This window comes from Neovison vison, chromosome 9 (genome assembly GCF_020171115.1).
Source record: "Neovison vison isolate M4711 chromosome 9, ASM_NN_V1, whole genome shotgun sequence".
Taxonomy (NCBI): Eukaryota; Metazoa; Chordata; class Mammalia; order Carnivora; family Mustelidae; genus Neogale; species Neogale vison.
Window position 1 is genome coordinate 86991843 of NC_058099.1, and position 17885 is coordinate 87009727.

Sequence of the window (17885 nt, forward strand, 5' to 3'; positions counted from 1 at the left end):
CTTGTCAAGGCTCATAACCATGTAATACACAGATATTTGTTGCAATCTTGCTTGAGTCCCCATATGTAATATGATCAAAGTGCATTCATTACTTTTCATGTGTTCATTAAGAGAAGAAGCATTCTATATTATATTACAGCTGAAATAAACTTTTCATGTGCCCTCATTTCCATGGTTGACCAAATAAAGTGTGAATTTAAAAATTATTAGGGTAATTTCATTTTTCCTGCTTTATAAGGCACTTTCAGATAAGTATTCAGTCAGGTCAAAGTTTGAGTTCCCTGTAAGTTTTCTTTAATCTTTTCTTTTCTTTCTCTCTCCCTCCCTCCCAACCTCCCTTCCTTCTTTTTTCCCTCTCTGTCACTCTTTTTACTTTGTTTTCTTTCAGCACGGTCTTCAAAGTCTGCATCTCCCCCTGCTTGCAAAGACTCCCTTCACTGGTAACAGAAGGGGCCTTCCTCATAGCTCTTTTTTCCCACTGATACTCCTTGCCTTGCTGCTGGCTCCTGAAGCCAAGTTAATACCCTTGTTTGCCCCAGTCTCCATAAGCACATGTCACTGAGAACAGTTTTTACACCCCAGACTGTCGTCCACATATGGCTCATTATGTGGCCTTTCTGATAACATTTCTCACCCCTCATCCAATCCTGAAACATTTCTGCTGTGTCTCTGGAACTCAGATTCTTCTCATCAAAATATGTGTATACTCAGTCTCTCATCTGAATGTTGCTTCTTGTCTATGTGAAATTGACTCTTTCCAGAGGACATTGTTCTCTGCGAATGATCCCCAGTGGAGGGTTTTTATCTCTTCATCTCCATTCATTTTACTGAGCCAATACAAGCAAAGGAAACCTATATCCTTATCCTCACTTCTGGACCATCCTTTATCTCTTCCCTCTAAAAAGACCGAGTTTTACAACCTCACGTTACTAGATTATACTACGCTCTACCATGCTTTGTTGCACTCATCTATTGATTTGCAGGACATTTCCAATCATTATTGAAGATTTTGATGGGTTTCATGATCATTGTCTCCAGTACTACTTGTGCTTAATTTTTGCTAATTTCAGTATCTATGTGTATTCTCTTCACATGTTACTCCTTTAGTTTATTTGCCTGTTCTTCAGTAATGGGTTTGTGCTCTCTCCCATCTCATTGACGAACCACTCCCCTGGCAGATGCTGGAGCTTGTCATACTGGTAACTCCCAACTTGTCCAGAATCTCAACTTCAAATATGTTATCTCTGACTACCACACCCTGTCTTTTTGGTTCACTCCACTCTCTCTATAGGTCTTCCACTTCATCAGAATATATTATTCTTATTTCAGTTTCATCCTTAGTACCCCTAACTCACTGCCCGATCTTTAGTTACTTTCTTATGCACTTTAGTTTCATGATCTTTCATTTCAGTCCCTCCTTTGACTACATTCTCAAGTGTTTTGCCCTTGCATGGTATGTGGTACTTATCTGGCAAAACACCAGACCTTTTTAAATAAAACCCTGTGACTACTCTATGTCTATATGAGCACAGCCAGATTTTCTAGAGGAAAATACATAGCCATGCTGTCAAGGCTTCAATTTGTGGCCACTTAATCTCACCTAGACCCATTGTACTGCCCGGAGATCACAATGCATTGTTCTGATTTATTCATGTCTGTTAATGACCATGTCATACTCTCTTTTCTGCTTAAATTTCAGCACCTCCTCTCATGTGTCACTTGCAGCTGAGGACACTGTTTTCTTATTTTTTTGGAAGAAAATAAGGGCAGTTGGAAGAGAACTTCCACAAACTCTCATCACCAACTGGGTCATGAACTTTGTATTTTTGCCCGTCTACTCCACCCTCTTAGTATTACTGTATGTGGAATAACTGCATTCCTCTCTAAGATTAATCTGTGTCTTTGTCCACTAGATCCCATCTCCCTTCACCTACTCTAAATACATTACTTGAAATTTTCTCCGGCTCTTCTTCATTATGTTTTTCTCTTTACTGGGTCATTTGCATCAGCACTGAATATGTTGTTGCCATATTAAAAAGAAAATAATTTTTGGCCTCATATCAATCTCTGGCTAGCTCCTCATTTCTTTATTCTATTTTGTATTCTTTAGTTTCTCCCTCTTCATTCTCTTTAATCCACACCAGTCAGAATATTTGCCCTACCTCACCCTAAAGAATCGCTGTTAATGGTGGCCTCTTTGTTAAATCTAATAGTCAACTTTTTGCCATCGTCCATTTAGATTACTCTTTTATATGTGAAGCATTTTCTTTCAGTGGCATAGAGCACTTTCTCCTGGTTTTTCTTGCCCTCACTGACCATACTTTTGCATGTCTTTTACTTTTTACTTCTTTCCTCAAACTCTAAATAAAAGAATTCTGAGTTCTCAGGCTTCTATTCTTTAAGTAGAGTAATTTCTTTGGGGATGTTATTCAGTCCCATGATTTCCAAATTTATATCTCATGTTCTGGTCTCAGTCCTGAACTCTGGACTTGAATACACAGTTCTCAACAAAATAATTCACTTGATTGCTTGGTAGATATCTCTAAGATAGATAGCATGTATCTATGATATAATGATGTATTAAGGAATAGATATTTTGGTTTTTGTCCCTGGCTCCCAGCCAGAACTCCTAAAACCTTTGTAATTTCCTAAGCAATTATTGCTAGGAGCATATTTTGTTCTAATTCTTGGTCTTTGACCCTGATTCCTGACATAGAGTTCCTAATTCCCTTGGAATTTCTTGGGTGATAGGAACAGTTTTTGCTCTAATGAGGTGACTCTTGGTGGACTCCTGCATGGGGCTGGTAACCAGAAAGACCAAGACATGATTAGAAGTTTAAAACTTACAGCTCCATCCCCTGTCCTCTGGGGAGCTGAAGGAGGAAGTTTGTTAATAATCAGTCATAGCCACGTGATAAAACCTTCATAAAATCCCTAAAGTATAGGATTTGGAGAGCAATTTCTAGGTTGGTGAACACATTCACAAGCCAGGAGGGTAGCATACTCCAATTCCACAGGGACAGAAGCTTCTGTGCTTGGGGTCCTATTGGACCTCCCCTATGGAACTCTTTAGATGGCTGTTTATCTATATCCTTTATTACATGATAAACGGGTACCAAACATAAATGTTTCCCTGACTTCTATGACCTATTGTAGCAAATCATCACACTTGAGGGGATAGTGGGCACCCTTGATTTGTAGCTAAAGCAGACAGAAATGTAGGTAACCCGAGACCCAGCCCTTGTGATTGGCATTTGAAATAGGTGGTAGTTGTATGGGAATAAACCTTCTTCTTGTGGTGGCTGTGCTAATTCTAGGTAGGTAGTGTCATAATCGAATTGCAGGATATAAAGTTGGTGTCCCGAGAGTTGGAAAATTGGTCAGTGTAGAAAACCCACACATATCTGATGTCAAAAGTGAACCACTTTGGCTGCATGGAGGATAAAGGGAATAGAGGTTTTTTTTCTTTTTATTCCAAGCTGAACCCTTCTTCACAAGTCATCCCATTGGTATTCTTTCCTATCTTGGTAAATAAAAAATATATGCTTTTAGTTCCTTAAAACTGCACATATTTAAAGTATATATAGATAAATTTTGACACATGTATATACCTGTTATATTAGTCTCAGTTCTCCAGAGAAACACAACCAATAGGATAAGGAGATATATATATATGAATTATTTCAGTCTATTTAAATTGTTAAGTAGAATATGAAGCTAAATTTGTAGATAGACCAGCAAATGGACTTAACTGTTTGGTGTTTAATGAGAACAATTTTTACATAGGATCCCAAGAGACTTACAGAAAAAGAGACAAAACAGAAAGAGAGGAGGTAGGCAGGAGTAGGGAGGGTAGAGAAATTTATTATAAGGAATTGGTTTACCTGATTATGGAGGCTGTGGAGTCCCCAAATCTGCAGTCAGCAAGCTAGAGACCCAGGAAAGCCAGTAATATAGTTCTTGTCTGAGCCCAGTTGTGAAGGCAGGAGTCACTGATGCAGCTCAAAGATAGGCAGTCAGAACAAATTCTCTCCTACTCAGCCTTTTTGTTCTGTTGAGACTTTCAAGGGATTGGATGAGGTCTACCCACATGGGGGAGGTCATTTTGCAATTCTCAGCCTTCAAATTCTAATGTTAACATCATCCAGAAACACCCAGAATAATGTTTCATCATGTATCTGGACACTCCATTGCCCAGTCAGGTTGACACATAAAACTAATTATCACACCCGTGAAACTACCATTATGAGCAAGATAGTGGATATGTTCATCACCTCTGAAAACTTCCTGTAACTGATTTCTCTTTACCTCTCCCCCATCCCCCAAATAACCATGGATCTGCTTTCTGTCACTGTAGACTATTTACGTTTTCTAGTCTTTACGTAAATGAAATTACAGAGTATGGTCTCTTTTTTTTTCTGGATTCTTTCACTATACACAGTTATTTGAGATTCATCCATGTTGTATTAAGAGTTTATTTATTTAAAAAAAAAGTTCGGGATCCCTGTGTGGCTCAGTGGGTTAAAGCCTCTGCCTTTGGCTCAGGTCATGATCCCGGGTCCTGGGATCGAGCCCTGCATCCAGTTCTCTGCTCAGCGGGGAGCCTGCTTCCCTTCCTCTCTCTCTGCCTGCCTCTCTGCCTGCTTGTGATCTCTCTTCTCTCTCTGTGTCAAATAAATAAATAAAATCTTTAAAAATAAAATAAAATAAAGTTCATTTATTTTGATTACTGAGCATTTTTTTATGTTAAATCATTCTTTGTACGTATGTGTGTGTGTTAAGTCATTCTTAATCTGTCTCTTTGACACACTCCACATTCCAATTCATCAGTAAATTCTTAGTCCTATTTTCAAAATATATAGAGTTCAATCACTTAACTTATTGCTTTTTTTTCTCTTCAGTAGAATATAAGCTCCATGAGAACAGTTGTTTAAAAATACGTTTTGCTCATTGATATATTTCTAGAGCATAAAAGTGGCATTCACTAATTATTTGCTGAGAGAATGATTGAATTACTCAATGCTGAAGGACTTTAACAATAACAGTCCACATGGCATTGGTAGGTATCAGTAAGCTTTTGATCTGGGAACTGTCTCTGGGTCTCACCTAGTCTGCTCTGTGTTGTGGATGCTCTGGTCTTGACGTTGGCTTTCCATTGCTTATCCTTGCTGAGTATGACTGAGCCTGAATCATCCTTTTGGTCACCCATTAGTACCCATCACTGAGGTTATTAGTCCTGGACATGTTTTCTGGTCATGAGGTCTCCCCAGTTGTCGCCTTTTATTCTGACCCAGTGCTCTTCTGGTTCATCATTTATTCATGTTAACCTCCAAACTGTTCATTCTGGGGGCTCCCCAAGGCCCAGGCCTCTTATGGCTCATCATTTGCTCACATTATCCCTCAAACTGTTCATTCTGGGGGCTCCCCCAACCCTCAACTACGTCATTTATTTCACAGGACAAAACTCTGTGAGTCTGCCCTCACATGTCCCCCAGCTGTATATAGGAGAGGGCTGTGCAGCTGTGGGCTGGCTTTCCTAGACTCTCACTAAGCCTGAGTTGAGTTGTGTGACCCTCTTGGACTCATTTTTTGGGCTGACCTTGGGGAGGGTATTGGATCACCTGTGGACCCCAGCAATAGTATACTATGACCCCTTTCCTTATTTTCTCATAGAAGGACAGTAGATTTCCCTTAGAAGTTATAGACAATGCTGTGGAACACTGACTGGCTTCCCCTGAGGGCTGTGCTAGGCACCCCTCACTGCTGAGAGTTCTTGGCTGCTAATGGTTTGTACAGATTGCCTCTGATGGGAGTGAGCTGTGCCGCCCAAGGTTGCACCAACAGTTTGGTGCAGCTGGCATCCAGTGATTGCTTGATGTGGAAGTTGAAAGAGAGGCAGAGAGAGAGAATGAGATTTATTATAAGGGGTTTGAATTGAAATCCCTGGACTCAATTCAAGGCATCTCTTAAGAACCATGCCTGGTCTAGAGCGCCACGTAACAGCAAATGGCACTATCGCTGCCGTGTCTGTGTTAAGATTCTCCTTCTGCCCAATTCTGCTGCCCTTAAATTCTTACAGTGCTTCAGAAAGCACTCCCTGTAAACCTCTGACATACACACCTGTATGAACCTCTGTAAGGCAGATGTGAACTTCGGTGATACTCTCCCCTATTTCCTCTATTCCCTATTTCAGAGAGGATGTGCAGAAAGAGGAACCCTCTTACACCATTGGTGGGAATGCAAGTTGGTCCAGCCACTTTGGAAAACTGTGTGGAGGTTCCTCAAAAAGTCAAAAATAGAGCTACTCTATGACTCAGCAATTGCACTACTGGGTATTTTTTGGGGGTACTGGGTACCCCAAAGATACAGTTGTAGTGAAAAGAAGGGTCTTATGCACCCCAGGATTCATAGCAGCAGTGTCCACAGTGGCCATACTGTGGAAAGAGCCAAGATACCCTTCAGTAGACAAATGGATAAAGAAGATGTGGTCCATATATACAATGGGATATTACTCAGTCATCAGAAAGGATGAATACCCAATATTTGCATCAACATGGTTGGAACTGGAGGAGATTATGCTAAGTAAACAAATCAAGGAGAGAAAGACAATTATCATATGGTTTCATTTATTTGTGGAACATAAGGAATAGCATGGAGGACATTAGAAGAAGAAAGGAAAAAATGAAGGGGATGAAATCGGAGGAGGAGATGAACCATGAGAAACAGTGCTCTTACAGTTCTGGAGGTCAGGATTCTGAAGTGAAGGTGTTGGCAAACATGGAGGCTTTGAGGGGCGAATCTATTTACCTGAATTTTTCAACTTCTTGTGGTTGCTTTTATTTTCGGCTTATGGCTTTTCCCCCCCATCTGCAAAGCACATCACCCCTTTAATAAGGTTGTATAATATTCCATTGTATATATAGAACATTTTGTAACCCATTCACCTGTTTGTGGACATTGGATGGTTTCCACTTTTGGCTGTTGATGATAGTGCTGCCAGGAACATTGGTCATTGGTGTACAAATTCGTGCTTGCTTCCCTGCTTTCACTTTCTTTGGGTATATGCTTAGAGGTGAAATCGCTGGATCATAGGGTTATTGTGTTTTTAATTTTTTGAGGAGCCACCGTTAATATTTTTCACAGTGGAGTTTCAGTTTCTCCACATCTTTCCTCTTTTTTGTTACTTTGTGTTTGTTTTCATTTGTTTTGTTTTTTGATTATCTATTGTATATGAAGTGGCATATCATTGTAGTTTTAACTTGTATTTCCCTAGTGATTAGTGACACTGAACATTCTTTCATGTACTCATTCGCCATTTGTATGTCTTTTTTGGAGATATGTCTGTTTAGATCCTTTCCCCATATGTATATGTATGTATGTATGTATGTATGTATGCGTGTATGTATTTATTTTTTCCTTTTGCCCATTTTTAAGTTGTGTTTGTAAGACTAGCATCTTGACACAGAATTGCTGGAACTCTTTATTCTAGTCTATTCCAGTCCTCTCTGTCACTGGAACAATGATATATCTGGCTTAAAGTAGAGAGCAGAGGGTTTTTAGAGGAGGGAAAAAAAGACATGCTGAAATGAACAATATATCAAAATATGTTTTTAAAATACTAAAAGGACAATTCTGTTTGGGAAGAAACATCATTTTAGTCACTTAAGTATATATTTAGTCGTTTCTATGTGCCAGGCATTATTCTAGCCACTGGGGGAAATATCTGATCATGCACACATAAAAATATTTCAGTGGAAACCTGACTAGCTGTGTCGATGGAGTTTGACATTAAGTCTGGGTACAAATTAATCATGTTGGGGTGTGGTGTTAAATAATTATTCTTGTTCTTTCTGTAGATAGTCCAGTGCTAAAAGGACATGTTATTCAGTCAGAATGTAGTTAAGAGAAATCAACAAAAACACCTTCCTGAGTGAGGAAAAGGCCACACCACTGTATCTGCTGCTACCAGTGGAGCTGGTATGAGGCAAAGTGCTTTGCAGGGTATTCCCACGTCAAGTTCTCCTAAAGACCTTGTCAGGATTTCTTCTCCTCTCTTCTAAGAGTTGGCTCTTCACAAGACTTCCTTCAGAGGAAGGGATAGATGGTGTGTGAATTGAAAGAAAGGCAGATTTTAGGAATCAGGAAGCCTGTTTATGAGAATGTGATTGGTCTGCTTTAGTAGTTAGTGCTTTTTATTTTTTTTTATTTTTTATTTTTTTAAGATTTTATTTATTTATTTGACAGACAGAGATCACAAGTAGGCAGAGAGGAGGGAAGCAGGCTCCCCGCTGAGCAGAGAGAGCCTGACGTGGGGCTCGATCCCAGGACCCTGAGATCATGACCTGAGCGGAAGGTAGAGGCTTTAACCCACTGAGCCACCCAGGCGCCCCTAGTTAGTGCTTTTTAAAGTCAGCAAGCATTTAGCTTCAGTGAACTTCAGAGAACTTTCTCTCCCTCATATGGCACTGCTCTCTTCAGCAAGGGCAAACTGTTCCTGCAACATCTAATAAAAGAGCATCAGAAAAAAATTTTGATCCTACTACATTTATTTGCTTTATTATTTCTGCAGCCTCGTAGAGCTTAATCTTTTACATAGTAAGTATCTGAACAGTCATCAGTAGATGTGGAAAGATCAATGACCTAACATATCTACAAGTTCTGTATCTGCATTAGGTCCAAATACATTGCAAATTAAATATTCCAAACTGGCCACCGTGCTTTTAGCTAAGGAATGATGTGGAAAATCACCATTAGTCTGTGCAAATTGACCTAATGTGAAACTTTCAAATTATAACTTACCTTTATTCTTAACTTTTTCTAGGTCCTCTTATACTTTAATACTTTACACTTTAATACTTAAACTTCAGTGAGTCAGTATACTGACTCACTTAATTTTTCACTGTTCATTCTAAAGTATTTACTCACCATTGATTGGGTGCTGGGTACTGCCCTAGAAGTGAACCAAAGGAGATACAGCACCTAATTTAATGGAGTTTAAATTTATATGTTACTCTAAAGATAACAGAAATAGTTTCTCAGTGCTCTCCTAAGAGCTGGAAGTCATCCACAGATTATTATACCACTCTTACCTAATTAATCCAAGTTAATGACTTCACTAGACAATAATGACTCTGAGTTAGAAGGAGATGGTTCCTGGACACAATGTTTTAATTATCAAGCCACAACTGTGCGGAAAATATTTTGAAAATGAAGACAAATTGATTTCAGTTATAACACAGACTGCTTTATTAGTAATTAAGAAGGGCTATTAATTAGGATATATGGTTAATGCTTTAATTTTTTTTCTTTAAATATGTTCTTGGTTCTATGTTCCCATATGAAAGCATTTTCTATTTTTTCCCAATTGAAGGAGCTAATGTTGTACAAATTACTTTGCTGAAAAAAACAAAAAACCAAAAACAAACCACAAAACATAGGAGAGTTTTGTCTATTAACATACATTCATAAAGTAATTTTATAACATATGGTAGGCAGAAGAATGGCCTTCAGAGGTGTCCACATCTTAATCCATGGATCCTGTGAATGGCAAAATCTGTGTTATCTTCCATGGTGAAAGAGACTTTGCCAGTGTGATTAGGTAAAGGATCTTGAGATGGGGGATTCTCTTGGATTAATCTGAGTGGGCTCCATCTAATCACATGAGTTCTTCCAAGTGGAGAACCTTTCCCAACAACGGTTAGAGAGAATGTAAGGATAGAAGATGGGACAGGGAGTTGCCACACTGCTTGCACTGAAGATGGGTGAAAGGGTCACGAGCTTAGGAGAGCAGGCATGTCCATGAACCAGAGAAGACAAAGAAATGGATTCTTTTCTAGAGTCTCCAGAAGTCAACACAGCCCTGCCAACCCCTTGATTTTAGCCCAGTGAGAACCATGTCAGAGTTCTGGCCTGGAGGACTATAAGATAGTCGACTTGTATTAAGTTACTAAATTTGTTATAATTTGGTATATAAGCAGTAGAAAAACATATACATTACAGTTTTTAAAAAATTATTTAATTTTACTGCTCTTTATTAAATATACAGGGTAGATATGTCCTTATTTCTTTTTATGAAGGTAGTGAATGTTCTTACCGTTTTTTACCTAGTAGAATATACACACACACACATCTGTATTTGTTATCTGTTTCATCTCTATTGGTTTCATTTTTTTATTAGTCAGAAGTTAAAGGGAAGTTTAAGGATTTACCATGTATGACAGTTTTCTTTATGTTTCTCGCTAAATAATACAGTTGTTAAATTCTCAGAATTAGATTTTCAATGTTATAGTCAATAAGAACAACTTCAGTTAGATTGTTGCTTTTTGAGCGGTATTTAATGAACTATTATTGTAATATCTAATAAGAATCATTAAACTAAAAACCAGTCTTCCATGTAAGAATTAATAATTAGTACTCTTATGTAGACAGATAATCATGAGTTAGAAAATTACTAATTAAATAGGAATAAGTCCTGCAATACAGAGAAAATAGAGCCTGTATTTTGCTAAATATGTGGAATAAAATGTGAATTGAGGGTGTGTTGTCCAATAGCCCTCAAAACACTTATAGCAAACTTCAAGGATTATAGCAAACTTCAAGGATTAAAGGCTTATGAGGGTGGGTGGGGAGGGAGAGGGGAATTGGTGCAGGATTCAAAGTTAAAGAAGTGTAGCCTACAAAGGTCAGGGCCAGTGGAGGCAGATGCAGCCCAAAGACCTTCCACCTGTCTACTATTCCAACAGAGCTTTTTGTTCTGTACTGTGTAGGTTGAGCCATCCATTTGGCCCCAGTTTTACTACTTTAGAAACAGTTAACTAGGCCTAAAATCACCTTGATTAGTCAAACTGACCCCACTCTTATTTGGGTGTTATGTGTGAGTCTGCCGTGGAGTTTTAGGATGTAATAAGGCATTTCCTCTTCTTTGTGAGCTTTTGATGATGTGACGGTTAATTTTATGGGACAACTTGATTGGACCACTGGGTGCCCAGATATTTTTCCTGGGAATGTCCTTTATGGTATCTGGTGAGATTACCGTTTGAGTTGGTGGACTGAGTAAAGCAAATTAGCTTCATCCAGTTCATAGAATGCAAAGGCTGACCCTCCCACAAATAAGAGAGAATTCCTCCTACCTGTCTTAAGATGAGATCTTGTTTTTTTTCCAGCCTTCAGATTCAAAGTGAAACAGGTTTTTCTTTAGTCTTGAGCCAGAAGCTTTTAGAATAGAGTTTATACCTTAGACTCCTGGTTCTCCTGTTTTCCCATTGCAGATCTTGGGACGTATCAGCCTCATGATCATGTGAGCTAATTTTTTATAATAAGTTTTATTTTCTCTTTCTCTTCCTATATATTTTGCTCATATATTCAAACACACACACACACACACACACACACACACACCCCTTATTGATTCTCTTTCTCTGGAGAACCTTGACTAATGCAGATGGATGGGAAATTGTGATGGCATTCTCCATTTTCTTTTGCAGAAAGTTACTTGGTCTCTTTTTCATGAAAGTGCTACCTGCCAACATTTGGAACTAGGGAAAGGCTTAATGCCAGTGAGAATTATGGTGCATTTGCAGTGGATAAATGACTTCTTTAATAACAAAATTATTTTCTAGTCCATTCATAGTTCCAGCAGTCAACAGTTTATTTGACTGTAGTTCTTTTAGAAAGAGGAGTAGTTTGTTGTAGTCAGGCATAAAAATTTTGATTGTGATACTCTTTTTGTGTCTTCTTGTCATGTCCAAAGGCACAATTAAAAAGAAAAAAAAAGTTTTAATAATGGTAATATGTGGATCAATGTTATAATTGACAAATAGGTAATTTCAAGGCCAAATAACAGTATTAATAAAATAACATTTTGAAATGTCACCTACAGTTTAATGATTAGTGCTGTATTCACACATCTTGTACACCCAGTATTTTTTTAACCAATTATAGTAGATAAAACAGATATAATCAGTAATCATAGAAACAAGGCGAATGAGTTCAGCAAGATTATAAGATTGGCCAAGTATACATCAATTCTGAGGGGCATGGCTGGGCTTAGAAATAAGAATTCTCTGATTTCTATTTCAGTGCTCTTTTAATTTTATTACTATCATGTTCTGTGTGATTAAATAATAGAAACACCAAGAACAGTAAAAGGTGCTCTGTGGTCCAAGAAAGGAGAGTGGAGTTCTACTGTAACCCAACGTCACAACAAATGGTCCTTTTCTGTTAATGTCTCCATTTTGCAAACATAATCTTACCTAATAGGCTTAAGCCCTGCTTTGACCCCTGAGATAGCTTTCATTGTGTACGTACATAAGAGCTAACTAAACCTCTGTGAAGAGAAACTCCCCTTAGAAGATCAGATCTGTAGTTCTCACACACCGATGAAGGAAAAAAAAAAAAAATCCTCCTCTTATCTCATTGATGTTGCAGACACAGAGCACAGCCATACATCATGTGAAGCCTGTCTCTCCAAAGCAGCCCAACAGCGGGGTTCTTGGACATTAATACTCCATTTGTTTCCAAGAATGGAGCAGCTGACAGTGTGATGGGTTGGTGTTACATATGCACGCAAGCCCGCGGCATCAAACCAACTATGCACAGCTGGTCTGGTCTAATTTTAGAGCCCTGGAGCCTCATCCATGGCCCTCCAGAAAAATCCCCCATATCAGGATGTAATATGAGTGGGGAGGGCATGCTATGCAGTGTTTTAACTTCTAAAAAAAAAAATTTGGAATTATATCCAAGAGTGTTTCAATTGAGATGGATTCACTATAAAATAGAATTCTGGGCAAGTTAGAATTATCCCCCCTCTTTTGTCCCCATTTTATGGAGAATAAATAATTCTATAGCAGAGACTTTACTGATCCATTCTACAAACAAAGGAACTTTTTTTCCTTTGCTGTTAAATCATACCACAAGGTCAAACCAACCTACTTTAGCTTCATTCCTTTAGGTTTCTAACTGGTTTTCCCTAAACGAGGGATGTACGTTATATACTTACGTTGTCATATATATTTTGAAATTGCAAACAACACTGTTAATATTTCACATAGCTAGTTTAGTAATACAGGAATTTATGCTGACATTAAAAGCCATCCTGAATTGCTGCTAGGGATATTTTAAGAATCTCTCTATTACTAATGTGACAAATGATGACTTTAATGGCATCATAAACCAGAAATATGAAAGCATTATTAAAAAAACTGCTTCATAAAAGAGTTATCAAGTAACTATCAGTTAAGCTGTTTAGACGTGATGAAAGTTCAGTCTAAACACACTGGGGCACGTCAGATACACTAAACTAGCAGTATTATAAAATGTGGAGGTAATGAATATTATTGCTTCAAAAATTGTCTTTGCTAATCTTACTCTGAATAAATTGTGTTGGTTAGGGAAATCCTTATACCTTATGAGACCAATTCATGTTTAAAAGCCATTTTATTATTATGAAGCATTTGTTCAATCCATTGCCCGGACGTATAGTTCTCATGCAGAAACTACATCACTTACTTTGGCTTAAATATTGAAATAGTGCTCTCATATTCTCCTATATTTTAAAGATATGGGGCTCTGCACGAAAGGGTATCATTCCATTAATTATTCAAACTCTATGTGGTGGTTAAACATTTATGTTCCCTACACATTTTATCTTCTCCCCTCCCCCTTATAATTAATGGGTCCATAAGACACTTAGGGTGATATGAGCTACTTTAAGTTCTGCTAGAATATATTTTATTACTATAGTCTCCATCTTTGCAGAAGTATAGCAACAAATCTGTGTCAATGCACAAGTGAAATGGCTTTAGGAATCCCATGCTATTTATGCACAGATTTATTTGAGGGGAGTATAACCATTGTTCTCTTGAAGGCTATTGGCTTGCATATACATATCAGGAAAACATAATAGGACATTTATGCAGTCGCATGGGTGATCACATATTCTGGCTTTACACATTATTAAATTGTATTATTATATAATGGACTTCTGCAAAAATACCACTTTTAATGGTCTTCAAAATAGTCTAATTATTAATTAATTAATTATTAACATTGATAATATCACATCTACATTCTAGAGGAGAGAAAACCCGCATTGTTGTAGAAGATTATAAGGAAAGGAATGTGTGTAACATAAAATGGCCATACCAACATTCTCATAGAGGCAGATAAGGCTTATAATGTCCCTAGTAGGATGTGACCAGCAGCCGGCATTGAGGTTATAGCAATAATAGGGTTCTTTTAGCAGCAGTTATCAAACTTGATCTTTGCATTAGAATCTCCTGGAACGCTTACTAACGCACATAGTTCTGGGCCTACCCTCAGAGATTCTGATTTAGTAGGTCTGGGATAGAGCCTTAGAGTGTGTATTTCCAACAAGTTCCCAGGTAATGCTGATGTTGCTCATCTGAGGACACAGTTTGAGAGTCACCTCTCTGTGGGGTCTGTCTGAATATATTGTCAGCTATTAGGTTCAGTTTTATTTTCTGCTATTTCAATACAATGTAGAAAAATGGATAATAGTCATTGCTGAAGTTGGAGCTCAGAGGGTAATTTGATGTCTGTGCACAACAATAAGCCATGTGTGACCAGCCATCCATAAGCAGACTTTGGTTTGTTCTTAGCCCACCCATAAAGCAGCCCACAGTACTGCCTTGTATCCTCAGAAAAGCAACTCCAATCTCCATGATGAAACATTGCAGATTTTTACAAAATAACATCTGCTATACTTTTTGCCTGTTTTTAATTTCCTCTTCTGCTCCCAACCAGAGAAAACTCTCCTCTTTTAAAGGGTTCCTATGCTTAGGTTCAGCCCACCCAAATAGGACAGTTCTCTCTAATTTTAAGGTCATCTGACTTTGGGCATTAGTTATAGCTACAAAATGCCTTCAGAAAAGTACTTAGATCAGTATGTGAATGAATACCTAGGAGAAGATGTGCTTACCTCTAGGGCTGAGATTTTGAGGGGAAGTACATCTTAGAATTCTTCCTACCCCAGATGCATTCTGATTTATCAGTATTTCTTATATATATTGAAAAATGTCATTGAGGATTACTCAAATAGCCATTTTATTTTTGGATCTCTATATCCACAGCCCAAATCATCTCTGGTGGGAATATATGTCACCCACTTAACACAAAGAACCACTTTACCTATGTTTCAGTGAGCATGAAATGTATCATCTTTATTGTTCAGTAGGAATTTACTATTGGATCTTAAGTAGTAATCATACTGTAACTTAGTTTCCCATGTGAATGAAACAAATAATTAAGTCAAATATTTTTGAGTCAAGTACTTTTGAGTTAAGCAAATACTTGTGGTCAACTTGAGCACATTTTTCAAATTTTCTATTATAGTTGAGTTATATTACATATACTTTTGTTACGCACTGGGATATGACAGTTTTGTCTTTGTAATTATTGGCATAGTAATATAGTAAATACTCTCTTAATTCCAGGTAATTAATCTTCTGGGTTAATTGATGTTTTCTCATTCTTCTGTTCCAATATATTCTGACATATTGGTTATGGCCTGTGACTCACTGAGTGCTTGCATCTTCTAGATACTTTCTAGGATATGTACATACTTCTAAGTTTAATTCCATGCTTTCCAAGAGCCAGTTGTTTATCCTCAAACTTTCTCTGGTGGTAGTACTATGATTATATTTGTATTACTTAATTAACTAGTTTATAAATGTATCAGTCGTAAGTGTAGAGAGAAAAAGAGTTGCTTTTATGTAAGCAGGTGACTTTTAGGAAGTGTTAATAAAGATAAATTGCTAAAAATTCTGTTAAATGTAGAAAAGATTATAAAATAGTTGAGAAAAAATCTTACAAATCTGGAAGAATTATTTACTCATATTGCTTTATAAGCAAAGATGATGTTCAGAATATTTAATGACTAGTAGGACATGAGTATAGTTGATTAGAATAGTTGCTCTACTCATTATAAGGGCTGTTCACACAAGCTTTGAATCTTTATTCCACTTCAGAAAAAAAAAAAAAATAAGTCCTGGATCCTGAAAATCATTTAAGATATATTGTGGGAAGGCTCTTACTATAAAAGAAGAAGGAAAAAGCCTTGGTTTTACGCAGGAAGCTTTGGAATGCATGTGCATTTTTTATGATTTAAGATGAAATTATTAAGGTATTTGGATATGTGTATATTACTTTTATGAATTTTTGTTTTAAAAAACTTTTCAATTAAAATACCCAAGTGGACCCTAACTTGTCCAGCAAGCATGTTCTTTCCTGTGTTGTTGTTCTTGTTTACCCCATTTTTATCATAAGAATGAGACGCTTTATAGAGAAATCTGTATTTCAGCAGAAAAGTGATGTGATAAAAAACAATCGGTATTTAAAAAAATTTTTTTAGGTTCTCTAGTAGGCTCTCAGATTGCCTTTCAAGAGGTACAGAAACAAAAGAGAATGACTGGACCTCGGTCTCACTTGAATTTAAGGCTTAGTTAATTGAGCTTTGGTAATGATAGCTCAGGAATAGTGTTGATGCTGACCTGCCTCTGCCATATCCTTTGTATCTCTCATTGTTGCCTAATGCATCTGAAGTTGTTTACTTCATGCACTGACAGAAGCTGGGACTGATGACAACAGCTTAAAATTCTCTCTTATCTATTTGAAATTTCTTGTTAGCATTCCTACCTGGTTTCCATCGGTGTATGAAAACAACAAGGAATCAGATACAAACAGAGCATTAAACAATGCCTTCTGCCTCACAGGATTGTTTAATACTCTCCCATATACCTGAGTTAATAATTCACACTCTGCAGAAGCCCAGCACGTCTCCATTAGACTTGATGTCCTCTATTAATGTGACAGCACACAGCCTATGCAAAGCCATGGTGTTGGGGATAGTAGAAAAGGCAAGGTGTTCTTTAGGGTCCTGTGCTGAAAGTGTCCTTTTAGATAAGTTTGCCCATTTAAAAACAGGTCTTAATAAAGCTAAATTGTATTAAATAGTGTTTGTTTTCAGTGGACCTAACTATAACATTCCAGTGAAGATGGAGAATTGCAGAACCCATTTTTTTTTTCTCCATAAACAATTCTTTTCTAGAGGTGAGTGAAAGCAAACCTTCCCTTTTTCAGTTGCCCATTAACAAAGAAGCTGACACCATAAATTGTGAAAGGAGTAGTATAGGAATGGGGAATGGGATTAATCAGCCTAGGGCCTTGTAGGTCAGGCAAGAAGCAATCTGATGTTTTATTTAAATGTTTTTATAAAAGGAGCATAAGAAGAACCAGGAGAATATAACATAGTTTAGAGTTTGAAGTGGTGAAGTAGGGAAAAAGGCGGCCATATTCAAGTGAAAGCTTGGAGCTTTTTTGTATTTCTGGTTTTTGTTATTATTTTTTAATAAATCACCATCAAAGTTGGTCTTGAGAACTGCTCATTTGGAGAAATAAATAAGCCTCAATGATGATATTTAAGCTATATTTCTAGATGTCAGAAATATATTACACCATCCAAAGTTTCATGTATGTACAGCGTTGGGTTAATAACTTGGATTGCTCTTGTAGAGACATATCATTACAAAAGGAAAAGTAATACATAATATGTGATGTCAATTTCCAGAATTATTTTTGAGGGATTTTCAGTGAATTTTCAGTTCTTGTGACATAACCAATTTTGGTGAATATTTGACAAAATTTGCTCACAAAAATTTTTGTGCATAGTATACAACCTTAAGAATTGTGGATATACATCACAGTAACCCCAATTTGGAGCAAGAGTCGCAAGAAAACATAAAATCTCTTTAAGGAAAGTAAAAGAAAGAAGACAAAAGCGTCCTACACCAAAGCTATATTCTAGTTGATATAACATGTGGAAACAAAACCAAGTTGGACAAAATGAGTTTAATCTATAGAAATAAGGA